The sequence below is a fragment of the Excalfactoria chinensis genome, chromosome Z (assembly GCF_039878825.1).
Source record: "Excalfactoria chinensis isolate bCotChi1 chromosome Z, bCotChi1.hap2, whole genome shotgun sequence".
NCBI lineage: Eukaryota > Metazoa > Chordata > Aves > Galliformes > Phasianidae > Excalfactoria > Excalfactoria chinensis.
In genome coordinates, this window is record NC_092857.1 from 52,214,835 (window position 1) to 52,232,461 (window position 17,627).

The following is a 17,627-nucleotide window of genomic DNA, read 5'->3' on the forward strand; positions in this document are numbered from 1 at the left end:
CACTGTGAGATCAAACAGGTCTCTGTTTGAGAAGCGTCACCCATTTCTGTTTTTGAAGAATTGCAGACTGCCAGCCTTCATTTAAGTTCAATTAGGAGACTGTTTAGTATGTGGGTAATAACTCTTCCATAATGCATTTCTCCAGAGCTGCTCTTTACACATGAACAAAGTTACATGCCTTTAAAAATGAAAAGAGAATTGAAAATGTACCAGTGTAATAAAGTTAAATCTTAACAATCAAGCAACTTGGCTAGTACAAGGGAGAAGTAACCTAATCTACATTGCTTCCCTGTTAAAACTATTCCAAAAGATTTTAGGGAAAGTATTTTGCTTTTATGATTCTACATATTTAAGTCAACTTCGTACGGTTGGTGAAACTTGATTTTCTTCAGATACATAAAATGTGCAGCCCATCTCTGCATAAATGCACAATTCCTGAAACAACCCTGTTACTGTTTAAGCAGCTAGTATAAATAATGAACCACTCCATTACCAAGAATATAAATAAATGCAGACAAGTAAGGGTTCTCTAGAGCTGAAAGTTTAGGTTATACAAAAACTTCGACAGCTGTAATTTGTAGGTCCTCATAGACTGAGGGGTGTGAGTGATGTAAACTCTAGAAAGCCGACATGTAATTTATGTCTGTTTTGTCATTTTGCCAAAAGGCTGGACTGCATTATTATGCTTTTTGTTGTTGTTGTTTGTTTTTGTTGTTTGTTTTTGTTTGCTGTGTACAAATTTTGAATAAGGCAACATCTGGCAGAAAAATAATTAAAAAAAAAATAAATATATATATATAGATTAAGCTGTGCGCTGCTATAAACAGAGAACAGCATTATACTGCATTATGTGTGACAAGTCAGCACTTTAGAGAAGCCTGGACAGAAAATCTTTTCCCTTGATAAAACAAAGAAAGAAGAATAGAAGATAAAGAAAGAAAATTAGAATTATTTTCTTCATATTTTATGACATAGCGTTAATTTAATAGTAAAAGCTAAATGGATTGGAAGTGTGTTTCTGATTAAGTCATAATCTTAGAAAGTTCAGTCTTTCCAATTCTTAGCTAATTGAGAAGATGTACAAACTTCAAACATAAGAATATGAAGTCTGTATATTTAAGCGTTTAGATGGATATGACTTAGTTGCTCCCTCTGTCCTCAAATAACCATTCACCTATAATTTTAGGGATCCACAGACAAAAAAGACTTAACTGACATCTCAGAAATCTGATCACTTTTGGGGAGAATATGACTTCTTAAGATACAACATTAATGGATAAATTTAAATATTTTCACTAGTGTTAGTGCAAGTCTTTTTCTTAAATTTTTAAAATGAAAATAAGGAGAAAGATAAGTGCTTTCTTTGGATGATGGAAGCATGGATGAGCTTTGCAGAGACATAGGAAGGTGGAGGGAAGTCTAAAGGGACAGACAGATCATAAGTGCAGCAAGGTGAAATGTATCCTGTTTCATGGAATGTTTTAGATAAACAGAATAGTTCATATTTTATGGCTCTTGTCCTGAACACTTCCAGAAACAGTGAAGTCTCTACTGTAAGTTAGTCAGAGAATATGACCACATAAGTGATCATAAACTGCCATGGTATGGTGCCGTGTTACTGAGTGAAGATGCAAAGTGAATATGGTCCTGGTTGCCTGTTTTGAGATATATTAACATTCTCTGTTAGTACATTGGATATTTCTTCCTCTTTATTTAGTACTGTCTATTTAGATGAGAATGCTCAACCTTCACTTTGTTTATTTCAGTACAGTAGTAACATCACACCAAACATCTCACTCCAAGGGTCTGTACAATTGTGCTTGTCGGTGTAAGGACTATCACCTTAACATGCATCCGTCTGAGAAAAACAGATAAGTGAGGAAGAACAAAACTGAGCAAAAAAAAAAAAAAAAAAAAAAAAAAAAAAAAGGATTATTAATGGCTATAATTCCAATGGCATCAGGATTTTGATAGTACTTCTGGACGGTAAGTAGCAACTTCAAGGGTTTGATACCCTCTACGCTACTTCATTCCCAGCAGCATCAAGGCTTATAGCACACACAGAAGAGACAAAGCTGGCAGGGGAACTGCATCTCCAGATATCAAGGGTCTAAGTTACCTAAAGGTAGCTCTGCTGTATTTCTGCCCTGCCTCAGGTTGTATAGGAAATGACAGAGGATCTGTCACTTCAGACTTTCTTTGGTTGCCTTTGGGATTCAGACTAAATATATAACTCAAATTGCAAAGACAGTTCTTTGTTTTTGTTGTTTTTTGTTTGTTTCTTTGTTTTGCATTGTGGTCTGGGTTACAAACTCCCTGTTTACTCAAAAATGTTACTCAGCGTGTGTTTGTATGGTACCTTCTAGGGAGCAGTATTATTTTGGTTAACAGAATTTCTCTGGCCGTAGCCATAGGATCACAGGAACAAATAGGAGATAAGTCATTTGTATCTGATTATTTGGACTGAAATCATACAGTCATAGAATCGTAGAATGCACTGGGTTGAAAAGAATGTCAGAGGCCATCTAGCCAACCACTAGACAAGGCTGCCCAGAGCCACATCCAGCCTGGCCTTGAATGCCTGCAGGAATGCGGTATCCACAACCTCTCCAGACCACCTGTTCCAGCATGCCACCACCCTCTGTGTGAAAAACTTCTTCCTAGTATCTAACCTAAACCTCCACTGCCTTAGTTTAAAACCATTCCCCCTTTTCCTATCACTATCCACCCATGTAAGCAGTCATTCCTCCTCCTGTTTATACACTCCCTTCAAGTATCGGAAGGCCATAATTAGGCCCAGTTCCCTCAACCTTTCTTCATAGGAGAGGTGCTCCAGCTCTCTGATCATATTAGTGGCTCTTTTCTGGGCCCATTCCAAGAGCTCTGCATCTTTCTTGTGCAGGGGTCCCCAGGTGTGGAATAGGAGTTGAATAGAGTGGGATAATCACATCCCTCTCCCTACTGGCCACCCCTCTTTTAGTGCAGCCCAGAACACAGTTGGCCTTCTGGGCTGCAAGTGCACACTGCTGGCTCATGTTCAGCTTCTCATCCAGCTGGACCCCCAAGTCCTTCTCTGCAGAGCTGCTCTTTAGGAGTTCTTCCCCCAGTCTGTATAAATATCTGGGATCCCCCTGGCCTAAGTGTATCACCTTGTACTTGACCTAGTGGAACCTCATCAGGTTCACATGGGCTTACTTTTCCAGCCTGTCCAGGTCCCTCTGCATGGCTTCCCTTCCCTCCAGTGTTATCAACTACACTGCTCAGCTTGGAGTTGTCTGCAAATGTGCTGAGGGTGCACTGGATTCCATCATCCATGTCATTGATTAAGATGTTGAAGAGCACCAGTCTCAAGGCTGGGGCACACTGCTTGTTACAGACCTCCACCCAGACATAGGACCGTTGATCACAATCTCTTTGGCTGTGGCCAGCCAGCTGGTTCTTAATCCATCTTAATCAGAACTTAAAGAAATGAGGTGAATATTTGACAGGGTGAGGAAATACTACACCAGATTTCCTGACAAGCTGCAGCTTGAGGTGAATGGATGGACTCCAGTAAATGCCCCAGTTTTGCTCACCTTGAGTAGAAGAAAAATGGTAACAAAAAAATTAACACTCTCTTCAGTGTAGCAACTGCTTTCTGCTAATTTAATAATCCAAAACCACATTTTTCAAATGCTTGGGGGTTTGTAAACAATTACATTTAAATAAATTGAGACCTACAGGCACAATAAATACTATTGTTTTTCATAAGTCATCTTATTTTTGAAAACTTTGAAATCTAAAGGGAATTTATATTTATATAAATATTATATTATAAATATTAATTTATTAATTTATAAATAGATTTTTTTGAAAAAACTTATTTGACATTCAAAGAACGTGCACGACTGCTGCAGCTGACACAACACCTTACTTCCCACACTAAAGATGTTCTGATTTTGGCTCATTATGCAGTACATAGTGAAGAATTAGCACATAAACTTTGGGCTCAAACTTATTTATTTCTATCCATCTCTTATGCACATCTTCCACTATATCCAAACAGTGTTAAATAATACAGCAAGACTGAAGTAATGCTGAGCTGAATAATTACATTGCTACTGGTATTTAATTATAATTTAAACTACATTCTCCTCTGGATTTTGGTTAGCCATTTTTATATCCTAATTGTTTGAAGTCATAATAACTGTAGCTGTTGCTCCTGCTGCTGTCTACTAACTTGCACTCCTAGTCCTGCCTTATTTTTCTGTCTTCAGCATAACTGAAGCTAAGTAGCCTCTTTTGAATGATTATTTTATACCATTCAAGAAAGCTACAGAAATTCAGTCATCTTTGTATCCTATAATAAATAGTTTTGCACAATATACCTCATTATCCACACTTTTGTGGTAAAGTGACTTAATTGTTTCTTATACTAATCTAACTAGTACATTAATTGCAGATGACAAGCTAGCACTTTTGGGTTTGTGTTGAGTGTTAGATTCTTATTTTGAAAAGCAAAATGCAAATATAAATATAAACTACTTGTTTGTAGTGGAGCTCTATAAATGACACTGTTATATAGCTCTTCTTTAAAAAGTAAGAATAATTGAAGGAATAGCAATGAGAACGCAATAAATGAAAAGGTATTAAAGCCTTGTGTGTTAACTAGAGCAATGAGATATTGTTGTATTCAAATTCAACCATAATTTTTCAGTCCAGTAAGTATTGCTGTTTTATGATTCAGGCCAGTAAGATCTCTTCAAATCTACTTGAAAGCCTTGTTACCGTAACACAATATTTTATGTATGTAGCCTCTTTTGTTTATGGAGAAGTTTCACATAGCCCTGCTGATCCAACTCGTTGAACGTTCGTGTGGCCTTTGTTTCATGAAAAGTGATTGGTAAAGCACTGTAGCTGGATTATAATAAGGGAATTTAATCCTTCTGTGACCTCTGAAGGTTGAGTGCTGTGGAAACAGTAAGTGTTCTCAAAGCTGATTTTTGCAGCAATTCTTTTTCTGTCATCGTTATTGAATTTTACTTTAACCACAGGGATTTATGTTGCTTATGGACTCATTCTGCTGCTGTTCTTTTCTTAAATTCCTATTTTTAGTTGTAAGCATGAAAGAATTCCAGTGTTTCATACTTAACTCTGATTACTTGTTTGACTTAATATCATGAGTTATGAAGTTCAGATTCCTTGACGGGGTTTGGAGGATGATCTTGAGATTTAATTGTATATTGTAGTGAAAAAAAACAATTTTATATTGTAGAGAAAAAAGAGTTAAATGTGTACATAGTGCATCCAATTTTTAGTTGATATGCACATGATTTTTTTGCCATGCTTTTATTATGTTTACATTGATGTGACATGTTTGTGTGTTCAAGTTTATGATCAGTTCTCTGTTACAATGTCCGTTGTGTCAGTGTGGCAAGTTATCTTGTTTTATAACAAAGATTTCCTGTTGTACCAATGTGACCGTGTTTCAGTTTTATTGGATACTGCTATGTTTAAAAATTGAGATTTTTTAAATTCTGAAATATAAAGGAATGTATTTTTCATTATTCCTAAGTGAATTTCACAGAAGAAAAGGCAAATAATATATATTTCCATTTACTAAATAAGCTAAAAATAAGTATTCTTAGAATGTGTTTCAGATAAGACTTTCATTGTCCTTGGAGGCATCTTAGGTTCTACTTGATATTCTTCTTCCAAAAAGTGACATTAGCTTTGCCATGTTGTATAGGCAGCAGATGTTAATGGGCAAACAGGTAACTGAGCAGAGCACCTAATAATCTATGGCCTACACAGTAATTACCAAGCAAGTGAGGCTAGCTATTTCAGATTAACATACAGAAAACAGAATACAGAGGTAGTGTGAAGAAAAACAGACTAACCTAGAATGACCATTGGTTGGCTTTTGGGGCCATAGTAGTTTTAAATATTTAAGAAGTCATTGCAAGAGCAATACAAAGTTTTTTTTTGTTTTTTGGTTGTTTTGCAACAGATCTTTGACCACATCTTTTTTATGTTCATGGAGCCGGACTGTAGATCACCAAGTCTCTCTTTCATGTTGTCTGCTTTGTAGAAAACCTAAGAGGCAGAAGGTATAGTGGAGGATCTTGAGAAGCTTTTTCCCAGTGCTTTCTTAATGTCATGTTTAGAGGTGTCTCTTTGAAAACAGTCTGTTTTAGTACCACAGCAGATAGCTCATTGTTAGGCTATGATATGCTTCCTGCTTAATGCTTTCAACAGGATTGCCGGAGTGTTTTCCCAAAGCATGCAAAGTCTCTGTCAGGTAAAGTAAGCTTCAGTAACTATTACTACAGTAACAGTAGGCAGTAACTTGCCTAACACAGGTACTAAAGAAAAATGTCTTTTATGAAACTGGTGGCAAATGAAGTAAACAAGCCTTCCTGGAGTTCTGTACCATACATAAAAGGTCATCTCAGACCACTTTGTGGATGTTTGACTGCTAACTAGGACAACTAGTGGTCCCTTGTGTGTCCCCCCCCCCATCCTTCTCTTGCTCTGACTCAGTGTGCTTTTGCCACTGCTACACCTTCACTCATTTTGATCTTAACTGAACCCCTGATCTGTGCATTCTGAACTTGAACTACTGTCTTCCCAGCTTCTGGCAGTCTCTCTATGGAGAGAGAAGCACTGCAGCCTGAACTTCTGTTATAGGCTCAGTACAAGCCTTATTAGGGAAATATATAATGCTGATAAAGTGGCATTTCTTAACAAGGATGGAAAGGCTTCATTATATGACACTTCTGTACCAGTGGAAATCCAGTATAGTGGTGTCATACTGATGGGTAACTAAGCTTCACCACACCAATTTCCCAATCCCTATCATTGAAGTGATAAAAAATATGTTGAAAAAGGCTTGTGGATTGGTGAGGAATGTCCCTCACCAATAACTATCATGAGGAAAACAGATTCAACATAGGAAGATCAATGTAATTTGTTGTCTGTTATTATCTCGCACTGATGATCTGCATACCATGTATCATCCAGTGCCTCCAAGGATGCATCAGACGGATGGTGACGGGAATCTTCGAAGAGAAACGTGAGCAAGAACGAATGTATGAGAGACTCTAAAGAAGGATGAAGAATAAAAGCGATTGGGTTGTTATGGGTAAAGTCACTTTATCATAGGGAGGGGGAAATGTAGTGTATTAGGCGAAAGGCGGGGACTCGGGTTGTTACGGGTAAGGTTCCACCTCCCTAGTTAATATGCGTGACGCAATCATGTGGGCGTGATAAGCCATGCCTACTTCCCAGAAGGCTCTGTGCCAAGGTTATATAAGGATGTGTAAACTTGAATAAAGCGCCATTTGCCATGTGCTCTCCTTTTGCTGTCTTGGCATTTGGCCCAGCCGCAGACAGTCAGGAATGAACACGGGACAATTCAGAGCTACATTATTATTAGACCAAAGCAGTGAGAACTAAAAGCAAACTAAAAACACCTTTCTCCCATCTGCCCTGTCCTGCCTCCTACCCCTGAGTAGTACAGGGCAGCATGGAATGGGAGCTGCAGTCAGTCCATGTGTATCTCTTCCCCATGATGCTGTCCCTCCAAAACTGATGCCACATGAGCTTCTCACAGGCTGCCAATCTCCCAGCAGTGCTCCAGCACACCTTCATAACACAGAACCCGTCCTTCAGGCACTGCTCAGCATCTCCCTCAGCCTTCCTGCCCCACCGCAGGCTTCACCCCACAAGCTGCAGCATCAGCCCGGGCTGTTCCTGCTGCAGTGTCCATGGGCTGTGCGTCCTCCTGGTCTCATCTCCTACTGGGCTGTGGGATCCTCCATGTCTGCAGGGGGAGATCTGCTCTACACAGTGCCAGCATAGAATCATACATACCACAGGGGGATGGCCTGCTCCTCCATGGGCTTCTCCTTTGCTGCAGAGTGCTGCTGCTCTGCGCCTGGACTACCTCCTAATTTTCTGCAGTGACCTGAGTGGCTGCAGGGCCAGTTTTCCCCCATCTCTCACTCCTGTCTCCCAGCTGCTGTTGTTCAGGAGTTTTCCCACTGTTAACCTGCTTTTCCAGGGCACACCTGGCATCACCCATGGCTCAGCTCTGGCAGCGGTGGGTCCCTTTGGAGCAGCTGGAGCTCTGCTCTAACAAGGGCACTGCTGGGCTCTGCTACCAAAACCTTATCACACAAACCCAGTGCACCTAGTCAGTATCTGAGAATAAATTTTATGTTTGGAATAAATGGGGAGGTTTGCAGTTAAAACTATAGCACCTTAAGCTCATCAGTTTTCTTTCATTGCACAGTAAGTGTTTACTATGGATATGTTACTTTCATAAACATCACATCACTTGCAATAAAGCTTCATTACTAACAAAAGTCTTAGATTTCCTACACATATCTAAATTCATGTCATTTTTAAAAGTCATGCTCTGCTGTAATCACAGCTTTAGTTGTGCAGGTGTCTGTGTTCTGGCTCTAGAACCGCTTATTCAAATTAGCAGCCATTTCTGGTATTTTGTAGCTAGTGTATTTTTTAAGCTAATCATAATTACTGTGAAGGAAGTCAACTGTGCACTTCGAACAATTTGTTTGATGACTGCGCACTTTCTTAAGAGGAAGTTCATACACAAGGACATTTGAATTGGCATGACTGGCTTTTGTTTGCAAAATTTTATGGTAATATATAATACAAGTATGTAATACCTGTGCAAACATTTGCTTAAGAATAATGAAAACCACAGCTGTCATCTTTGGTTAAGTAAACAGTTGTTATAGTAGAATGTATCAAGCATAAAAGTAACATTTGGATCTAGGCTGTGTATCTGTTATGTAATTTTTGAAATGTTACACGGTAATAAAATGCTTGAAAATGGAACACTTGTATGTCCAAATTTTAACTGTTTTTCCTTGAAAATGTTTTTAATTTGAAAACATCCTTAAAGATGTTTTTAAATTTGAAGCTGAGGGATCTGCATCATGGCCCAGAAGTGTTAGGAAAAATGGCCAGTGTGTTTGGCAGTTGCTTGATGCAGCTGTCTAGTTCTGTGCAGTTCTCAGTTTAAGAGAGGAATCAATTAATTTTCTACATTGCCTGTTCCATACATTCCCATGAATGATTGTGACTGCAGTAGTGTATTCACATACATGAGATTAATGTTGCATTTGTTAAAAATACAGGCTATCACTGCAAATTAGTCCTTTTCTGAAATGAAATTTCATATGTGTCTGTATGTGACTTTGAAGTAAGATCTGTACAGTAAATATAAGTAAGAATTTGAAGTCATGGCTAAGCACCATAAGCTAACCTTGCAACCAGACATCAAGTTATTTATGTTGTTTCTCCTAGTTTATATGTTATGTAAACAAGCCTTTCAGAATCATCATTTTTTGGTTTTGTTTTTCTGATGTAGGAGCAAAACTGATCCATGCAATGAATCAGAAGTGGTTTAGGTCCTGCTGTCAGAGTAACAACAAAATAAGAAAGGCTTTAGTTTGTGTCATAGGAGTTTATAAATGTGGGATTCAATTGGAGATAATTTCAGGATTCACTGCATAGTGAGGAGTGATAATGAAACTCTCTGTGCGTCTTAGGGAAAAATGCATCAGTTAGGTGGAAAGTGCCAAGGGCACTGGAGCTGCATGTTAGTTAGTGTGCATGCCTGGTTCTCCTCTTCATGACCGGGCTAGGGAAGTGCTCCTTGCTTTGTGTGCAGGCAGGCAGGAGGATGCTAGGTGTCATGTCATCATGTGGAAGTAGCTGCATTGGCTGGTAACTGTTTCTGTGACTAGGTTTCCACCTGGTCTGTGATCCACTGACCCTCTGGAAATTGTATTTATGTACAACTGGAAGTGTTCCACTCATTCTGTTTTCTACCTCAGGTTTCTACACTTTTCTTAATAACCTTTATGAGAAGAGCATAAACAAACAGTATCCTGCCACTTTTCATGCAGATAAGTGTTGCTTGGTTCTTTTAATTAGAAGCAAATAACAAAAAGCAACTGCATCAAAGAAATCTGTTTATACAGCTGATCTGATTTCCTCCTTTAGCAGCGAAGAGAATTTAAACAACAGAGAGAGAAGAGAAACAGGAATATTTCTGAGGAGGCAACCATTATAGCTTCACTATGTGCATTCAATTGTAATCTGAAGGACCAAGTTGATCCTCTAGTAGAAAGAAATCATGCTTTCTGCCTAGAGTCGGTAAGCAGCATTTTAGCAGAAATAGTTTATTTTAGATGTACATAGTGTCAAAGAAAGAAATGTGAGTATTATTTAAACATAACTCTTATTAAAATAAATAGTTCGATTACACAAGTTTGGGAAAACCTTGAAAAAAATCAATAAAGTATCTTCTATACTGTTCAGTAAACTAAATGGATTGCATTTTTCTGAAGTTAAAACACAGATCAAGTGTTAGTTTGTGTTACGTCCTGAGATCCCTGGTCATTGTCCTCTGTTTCCTATGTAGACAGGCAGATATGGTGTGGATGTGCTCATGTGAGCCACCAGCAATCTTTAATCACAAGTACTTGAAGCTCTCAGTGGTGACATGTCTGGCCCAGACACATGTACACTGACTTCACTATTTCCTTACTTGCTCTACAGACATGCGTACAAGCTAAACTGTTACTGGGAGGGAGGAATCACTCTTTTTTTTCACATAACTACTCAGTGCAAAGAGGGTTTTTGGTAGAAAGCTAAGAATTTCAGCACTTAAACAACAGTGCTTTGTGTTAAAAAGATATTTGTCCTCTTAGAGAAGTAAAAATGTTATATTTCATTTATGGTTCACGAGCAATATCTACAGTAGACATAGTACAAGCTAATGAGCAGCTGATCCTCTTAAAATACAGTATTTGATGTTGTGTATTAGAGATGCAGTTTTGTGAAATCGTCTTGTAGTGTAACTTGATGAAGACAAATCCCAAGAGGGCAGATAGTACTCTACTGGTGATCACTTGCCTGCTTTGGTTCCTATGGAATACTGAAGAACCAGACTTCCAGATTAAGCCCCCAGCTTTCTCAGATCAGCATTTAGTGTCAAACCATTGGGTTTGGGAATTCATTACTCATTTTTACCTACTGTCCTTTCTGTCAGGAAGGGGGAGATTATAAAACTTATTTGTAAAAACTTTTATCATTCAGAAATGCTTTGATCAGCCTGAGTGTGCTGTTTGTTCTCACCATGTTCCAGAGGGCCACATGCCTTGCTGTGTTAGCTGTACCTTTCTCAGGCTGGTGTTGCAACTTCTGCCTTTGCAGTATCAGAGAGTGAAAATCAGAGAGGAAATATATATATATTTCCTGCAGTGCATACATTGCCCGTATTTTTCACCAAGTCAGAATTAGGGTATGTAACTGGTATTCCATTATGCACAGTTCGTCTGCTTGTTTTGTTGTTGTTGTTGTTGTTTTAATTTGACTGCCTATAGTGAGGGAGATAAATGTTACTGTTTTGTTTTGAAGATATGAAACATAAGCATAAACATTTAAAAGTGTGCTTAGAAATAAGCTTGTTTTCAAGTGCTCTACTGGGATAGGACTGTTTTTCAGAACCGGAGTCTTGAAGATTTCAGCCTGAGGCTGTAAACAGCACTGGTATTTTTGGATTCTAAATTATTTTTCAGAAAAAAAAATAATAATAATAAAAAAAAATTCACCACTGTGAAAATAGTTATTTCTCTCAGTTGATGGAGTGTTATACTCATAAATCATGATTATTTTCAACCTTTTGACTGAGACTATTTTGTTTTCACAGCCAGAAGCAGTAAAATAATCAATCATGTAATAATGCCATGGATAATTATCAGGTTGCTTAGTGTTCTTTGAGCTACTGCAGGTGTGTTTTCAGCCTCTATTGGTTGTGTTTGAACAGTGGTTTTACAGCTGAGATGATGAAGAGCTTTAGAATTTATCCACAATTGCTTTTTGCTGTTGTACAGAAAAGCTGTGTTTGTGGTAGTTAGTGTACTTTGTTTCATTGTTGCAACATTAGAAATGACATCAAAATGTTTCTGTGTTTTAAAAAGCTTGGAGTACTTTATGCCGTAAATGTGATTGAGTACATTGTTTTTTATTAAACATTCAAAACAATTTTATTGCTATAATTACATCTTAATTTGTTTCCAAGTGTTGCTTTATTTTTTTTATTTATTTTTTCCCCTTTCTTTACAAGGAGCGAAGATAGTACTTTGCAGTGATGGCAGAATTTCTCTGCCATGATGCTCGCAGATAACGGTTGAAATCTGGAATCTGTGATGAGTTGAAAGTGGCATGAGCTATGAGAGTAATCTAAAAACTCCATCTTGACTTTATTTCTGCCCCAGCTTGTTGCTTCTGCGCTGCTTAATTTCTTGTGCTGACTCAAAAACTCATATGGCTGCACCAGTAACCACATCAAGGAACTAACCTTTACCCATCTCTGCCTCTGGGCAACAGAGCTACAAAAGTTCAAGGGGTATTTACTGCAGACATGAAATCTGAGTGCCCATATATTTTGAAGATCCTGGTAGACATCTGTCTCCATCTTTTGGCATCAGATGTTTTTAGCAGTCTTGCCTAAGGTGACTTGGCCAGGACTCTGCAGAAAGCCCTAAGAATTGAAAATAGGTGTGGGGTATTCCTTGGTTTAGGCTAGGATATTGTTGAGTGAGCCCCACTCTGTTATAAAGTAAGAGCAGCTGAATTTTATCTTAACTTTATTTTGGCTCTGAATGTGTGGAATAAACTGTAGTTCAATGCTTATACTCTCTGGAGCTTTATAGTGTACTGAACTTGGTTACTTAAAATGAGTATCTTCTCTTCCATGAGAGCAGTTTGTTTTATGGTAAAACATCTGTTAGTGAGAGTTCCCATGTGAATGAAATGTGAGTAAATCTTTATTGTCAGTATTTTTCATTGATGTTTCTGAACCCTCATTTTAAGTGGCAAATATGAGTTCCAGAAGGAAGAATCTTAAGTTATTACACAACTCCTACTTTTAACTGTTAAAAGATTGACAGTGAAATTGAAAGCACAGATGGAATTAATGTAAAATATGCATTAAAATAAAGTATTCATTTAAGTCCATGTCTGAATCTCTGGCAATACTGTTCTAAGCGGCTTATCTTGTCACACTAACTTCATAGTATTAGGTAAGATGCCTGGCTGATGACTAGGGTGATAAACTCCAACTTAAGTGTATCTTTTTCTGTATTGGAAGTCCATTGTATATATATCATAGCAGAGGTTAATGTAATACGCAGATTCCTTTTTATGCATTTTTCTAATAGAAGAGTATCATAGCATAAAATTTTGAAGACCTGTTAGGATGATATTGAGAAATAACATCCTAAGTCACACATGCAGAATGAAGGTAGTTTAACATTTGCATTTAGAGAAGTATTTATAGTAATATAAAAATTTCTGTGTGAAACAAACAAAGATACAGATACTTGACCTCAGTCCCCTTGTGTAGTTCTCACTCTTTATAGTAAAGCATTATTCCTGACACATGTTGACATAAAATCATTTCTGTAGTTCCTAGGTAAAACTGAGAAAAAGATAAAGAAAAGGAAAATCATACTACTGAAACAAGATATAAGCTTCAATAAAGAATGCTTATAAACTGTGGGTATTTATAATTAAACTCTGGTTCTTTTGAAACATTTCTCGTCTGTGCTTTCTGCTGGTTTTCTGAAGGTCCTGTTACTTGCAGGCTGGTGTTGGCTTTGCTTTAAATATACTTGTTAAATGTTTTGGCTCTTGTTACAACAGGATAGACATACAAAAGCTCGTGATACTTCTAATTGCCTGATAGCGTGAAATTTTAAAGTTACTTTCAGCTAACTTCACAGTAACAAAAGAACTTAAGTATGTCTTCAAAAATATTTTACTACTTGTGATACTATATTGCCAGAAAATTGTCTTCTTTGCAAGCTGATAGCGGGTAAAGAAATGTTTGTTATTCAGACTTTACTATCATCTGAGTAGAGCAACAGTAACAAAAACTACAGATTATTTCTTCTACCTTCAGATATTTTTATGTGAAATTGCAGCAGTTAAGTAACGTGCTGTGGCGGTTCCAATCTGCCATAACTATGAAAGGGGGGCACTGATTTCATGCTACAAACTGCATCTTTTGTAGACTATTCACCACCCCTTACAGGTCTGCCAAGCCCACTCTGCAATTGGTTGCCAGGGGCTGCAGATGTTGGAAAAGAGAAATTTCAATGAAAGGCCCTGATTCAGCAACCTAAGCAGCCTGCCTCCTCCAGCCAAAGTAATCAGATTGGCAGCTGAATCAAAGGGTACAGTGGGCCCTTTGTTTGCGAGCTCCAGAGGTTAGTAATTGACAGAAGGTCAACAAAGTTTTATGAAGAACAGAATATTAGATGGTATTAGGCTGCAGAGAGAGATTTTGGAAGTTTTATGTTTTTGGAAGAAAGTTAGGACCTGAGTCACAGTTTACAGTTGCAGGAAGCAAAGGCTGTGTATTGCCATTTAAGTCTGAAATAGTTTCAATAATTTCATCAGTAGACAGGATTATTGATGAGTGGAAGGTACTGCTGTATGAAAAAAGCTGCAGTTGCCCTAGGTGTAGCTATGTGCAATTGTTTGTGTAGAAGGATTTCTTTGTAAGCTTTGAGATATAGCATAATGTGGTAGAAGGATACATATTTTTCTCATAGAACCACGAATCTGGAAAAGATCTAAAGAGGTCTCCACCCTGGGGAAAGGAAGAATTAATTGTATCTGTGCAGTATCATGTACAGTAGATACTTGCCTAGTCTCCCATCCTTGAAAATGTCATTTGTAGAGATCTGTGCATTTGGAGAATGCTAGCCCAAAACTAATCTCCTTTAGAATAAGCAGGCTTAGTCACTCATGTTTTCATTGATCTTGTTTTCTAGACGATTCTTGTGACACTAATTGTAGTATCTCAGTTTGTTCCACATCCGCCTTGAAGAGTGATACACAAAACTAGAGGAAACACTCCAGGCCTTTGTTAGTGTTGAGTAAACTGGAAGGATTACTACTGTTTATATGTTTCGGTATGATATTTGACTTATTTGCAATAACTTGGGATTGTTGACTTGTGTTCAATTCTAATCCATTTAAGCCCGTCCAGTGTTGGCTTCTATACTATTTATTACTCATCTCAATGTAGTATTGAAAATGCTTTAAAATAACCTTAGTTTCATTATTTTTTCAAGAATCGATGTTCAGCTGGTGCATCTACAGGTCCCTGGCACTCATTTTTTACCCTTTTAAATAAGTAATAAGAACTATTTATGCAATTTCTAGTCCTTTAAGATTTCATCTGTGCTCTACAAGAACTGAAAGACAATTATTAACATTGCATGACACTGTATCATTCAGCTCTTAACTCCTCTAAATTAATCAGGCCCACTCTGATTGAAAATACCTGACTTCGTTATTCTCTTCCGGTTTGAGGCTGAGGCCCTAGTTTGTCTCTGGTATTAATTATAATAGCTGCCTGCTTGTATCTGGGTTTTTAATGAAGATTAATGCTTTGTTTTGATGTCTGTTCATTTTGAATTTTGTTTATTGCAATAATCTATCAAGTATTGAAGGATGTCTAAACTCATAACCATTTCAGACGGAAAAAATGCAGCTCTTATGATGAATAGTATGCAGCCTGAGTTGGTGTTGTGATCTGTCTGGTAATTTAGTTTTTTGCATGCGTTAGAACATTCTTATCTCAGTAAAACAGGATGTTTCCTTATGTATTTTGTCACCAGGGCCAGAAATGAAGAAGAGCTACCTGCCCTTGAATCACTGTCACTAAATAAGACATCTCAATATTTTTCAGGAGAAGGGAATTAACAAAAGGAGGGATCATTATTTATATTCAGCTGGAAAAGCGTTTTATATATTGTTTGTCTTCTTGCTGAAACTTGCTACATTTAAGTCTAAGAAATTGAATATCAACTTGCATTTTCTACACCATAAATACAGAATATTGACTTTAGATTTGGTTTCTGTTTTGGTTTTGGAATTTTCCCCTCATTGAAATGACTTCCTCTGTTGCCCAGAAAAGTAAAAAAGTTAAATTTGTAGATGAGCAGTATAAAAGTACCATTTACAGCATCTGTGTTTTTCTTGACAGTGTTGTCCCTAAAAAGAGGGATATTCCAGAGGATGTAGTAGGTGGTCAATATGAAATACACATTGCCCCATATGGAGAATCTCCATTCAGGTGGAGTTGTGGTTATGCTGCAGTCTTGTCTGCTAATGTACAAGGAGGACAGAAACAGGTTATATTTTCTACCTGATACTCACTGCAAATGTAGATTATGGGTGTTCAGAAATGAGCTATGATTCTCCTGGAGTCTGAGTAGTGGACACATACAGTTAAAAGCATGATGGTAACCATACTAGAGCAGATCAGATGTCTACCCACTGTTTATCATGGCTTCAGCAGAAGCAAAAAGAAGATGCAGGAGAAAAATGGTAAGAAGGGCTTGTACAAGTATGTCTAGGTATTCTCTTAGCCTCCAGCCATTTTGAGCTCAGAAACTTCCTCATCCACATATGATTTCTATATATTAGTTGTGGCTCCATAGATTTTTTTCTCCTATTAACTTGTCCATTCTCACATGTAATCCGTGCAAACTCTGACCACAGCTTAACTATAACTTGTCTCAGAAAGCTTTGTCTTTCATTTTCTGAAATTTCCTTTTACTATTTTCCCATGTTTTTATTGAGAGATTGGTGAAAGAGAACAGATTGGATCTCAGCAATAGTCCAAGAATCTCATGATAGAAAAACATTTCAGCCACCTCCTTCTCAGTGGTGAATCACAGCAGGTGCACAGAAGTTGTTCTCTAACTTTCATCATTCTTCATTATATTCATTGCTCTTCTCTGAAACTCTCTGAACACCACTTTTTTTCATGATGAGATGACCTCAAAAAAATGCAACATTCTGTATATAAAAGAATACCATAGACTTATACAGCGGCATAATGATATTTTCAGTTTTATTCTCTGTTCTTTTCCCAGAAATAGCCAATACTAACTGAATTTGGCCTTCTTACTGTTTTTAGCACCAAGCTCAGTTTTGTTGGAACTAACAATTCTGAGACCAAGATGTTGCACCTCAGCTGTCATGGCTAGCTCTGAACAGACCCTGTATCGAGAAAGAGTTTTCTCTATATTCGTTACTTTTTGCTTTTCTTTTTCCTAGTCAAGTCTGTCTTTCTTTACATTCCCTGTCTGCTTCCCTTTCTTTACTGGCATTGAATGTGATTATGATAGCCGTGTGCACTTTAGCTATTTCTTTTCCATCTTTGTGGATTTTCACCCATCTTGGCAGCAGCAGGACATGGAAAAATGCCAGGGGAAAAAAATAAATAAATAAATAAAAATGAGGAAAGCAGAAGGAAGAGAAGTAAAATGAGATACCCAGATTGGAATATTGAATAAATGAAATGGGAAAAAGGACATATGTTAATAAGTGTAAAACTACAAACCTGACGTATATGTCTGTGGAAAATAGGTGATAGTACATGATAAGAATTGTCTACTGTGAGGTAGCATGAGTTAAGGAGGAATAACTGCAAGGATTATTATCTGTTGAGGAAAGTGCAGTGGATTCAGTCCTAGAAGAAGTATATTAAGTTGGGAATTTAAATTCAGGAAACACAGAGA

At 37.6% G+C, this 17,627-nt stretch overlaps 1 protein-coding gene across 1 annotated transcript in view; it reads left to right on the top strand.

The window, feature by feature from the left end:
• Positions 1-17,627, top strand: part of ROR2 (receptor tyrosine kinase like orphan receptor 2) — a 145,723-nt gene that overhangs the window by 82,770 nt on the left and 45,326 nt on the right. The gene's annotated exons all lie outside the window — the stretch shown is intronic.